The sequence below is a fragment of the Glycine max genome, chromosome 9, assembly GCF_000004515.6.
Source record: "Glycine max cultivar Williams 82 chromosome 9, Glycine_max_v4.0, whole genome shotgun sequence".
In the NCBI taxonomy this organism is placed as follows: Eukaryota; Viridiplantae; Streptophyta; class Magnoliopsida; order Fabales; family Fabaceae; genus Glycine; species Glycine max.
In genome coordinates this window covers 21,375,019-21,377,377 of record NC_038245.2, presented here as the reverse complement: position 1 = coordinate 21,377,377, position 2,359 = coordinate 21,375,019, and positions in this window count along the sequence as shown.

Here is a 2,359-nt window from a genome sequence, read left to right as displayed (position 1 = left end):
AAAAACCATGGTAAATTTTTTTTTCTTCTTTTTCTTTTTCATTTCTTTCTCTTTTCACCATAACTAGGGTTAGAAGGAAAATCCTCACTATAAAGTCCTGAATGGCCAGTTCACAACTCTATTCGGAGTCATTTCTTTCTTACCGCTCATAATTCTCTAAATTATTTTGCTGTTCCAAAAGGAAGAATGTACCAGCCATTACTTTAGGTCGTCACATGAAAGTAAAAGGATAAAGTACAGTCGGTAAATTCTTTTACAAATGAAGTTGCTAATGCTTTCTTTTCAAATAACAAGATCGATCATAAATGCAATCATCATTTAAAGCTGTCCAAAATATGGGAGTTTTACAAAATATATATAGTGTCATCCAGAGCAAAGGTGTCCATAGTGGTGGCTTCAGCCACATGTATACAATCATCAAATGCCTATACATCAGGTCTACCCATACAAAAACAAAAGAGTAAACCTAACAGTTAGTCCTAGATACACCCACCCTCAAAATATACAAAACAAATCCAAAAAGCTGTCCACTAGGATGAAGAGCCTCCGCTGATCGCCATCTCCCTCGGGCCGCTATCCTCCGTAGAGTCTGCCTCAGATGCCGACATGACTTCCTCGGGAGAATCCACCTCAAGAAGTGGATCCTCATCACCCTCTAGAAAGTCAAGGGCATCCACAGCAGGCTCAGGAGGTAGCTCCTCCAGGTCTTCCTCAGGGTCTTCCTCGGATGACGTTACCTCGATCACTTGAACGGGCTCCACTAGACGATATGGTGTAGGCGTGGGTAGTATCCACTCCACAGTGCGCTGAAGCGTCCGTGCAGGTTCATCTGGATGCACAAAAGAAGTAGCCGTGAACCGAATGGTGCCCCGAAATCGGCACCTCGTGTTGCCTTCGAGGGTCTCCCAAGCTCCCTCTAGGCACTCCATCTCTACTCGATCACGGATTAGCTGCGCCGTCATCACGATCTACAAGAAAGAAGAGAAAGGGGTAGACTCTTTCACAAGAATCTAACTACGCTGCACACAATGCATCTCATAACCACTACATGACGTTAAAAGAAGTATCTTGAGGCTTTCCATCTCTGGTAATCGATTACACAACCTTGGTAATCGATTACCAGAGGCTAAACTTGAATTACACAGCCTCAGAACATGAAATATGCAATAATACACTGTGTAATCGATTACACATGCCTGGTAATCGATTACCAGTGACCCATTCCTCTGTGTAATCGATTACACAGGCTGGTAATCGATTACCAGAGGCTCCCTAAGTTTCCTGACTTCGTTTTCAAGCCTGGTAATCGATTACACCCCTTGGTAATCGATTACCAGAGACCATCTTAGCCTCCTGTCCTCAATTTTAAGCCTTGTAATCGATTACTCACCCTTGGTAATCGATTACCAGAGGCCACAATCCACATATTACACAAAATTCACAGCTGGCCAGCCACCACAAGCCTCCTTGCTTTGTGGTCTTGTTTTCCTTTTATCTGTTGACTGCCAGGAGCTCGCCTGCTTAGGTACATCACAGGTTCTCACTGACCGACTATGCCCGGGTTGGGTCGGGATTGGTCAAGCTTGGTTTTGGGCAATAGCACCCCACCTGACGTCCCCAAGGTCTCCTGACCCCCGCGACATATCTCCAGGTACCACTCTGTGGTCAACAATAAAAGCAGGAAGTTTTACCCTTCAACACTTCCTCATCTCAAGCTTGTAGGATTATGGGGTACCCATCACATGTGGTACTAGGTGGCGGTCGGGCGATGGTGCACAACAAGTTTTTCCACATCCACAATGCGCGCATAAACCCACCATCCCCTGTAGCCCACCTCCAACTGAGCTCACGTACTCCCATGTAGCCCATATCCTCGTTTCTCTCAACACCGGGTCCCCATCAATCCTCCCAAGCTTCCCCAACATCAAAGTAATACAACATTCAAACAGCACAAACTATCACAGCCAAGAAAACAGAGCAAAGGCAGAAAACTCTGCCAAAACACCAACCAAAATCACAGCTTTTCTCACTTAAAGACCCCAGTAACAATTCCTTCGTTCCAATTCGTTAACCGTTGGATCGACTCCAAATTTTTACTGGAAGTCTCTAGTACATAAGCCTACATTTTGACCGTTGGGATCTACTAGCAAACATCCAGAACTCATTCTGCACTGCTCTTTCCACAACCAGCAAATGCCTAGTATTTTTCTGCACTTGTGCAAAATCCTGCTGCACAATTTCACAGCAAAAATCTGCACAAAATGCAGATTTCGAAAACCACACTTCCCCTCATCCAATCTTTCCCAAATCAAATCCTACAAGTCCCAAATCATGTATCAATCATGTCTAAACCAAGGTC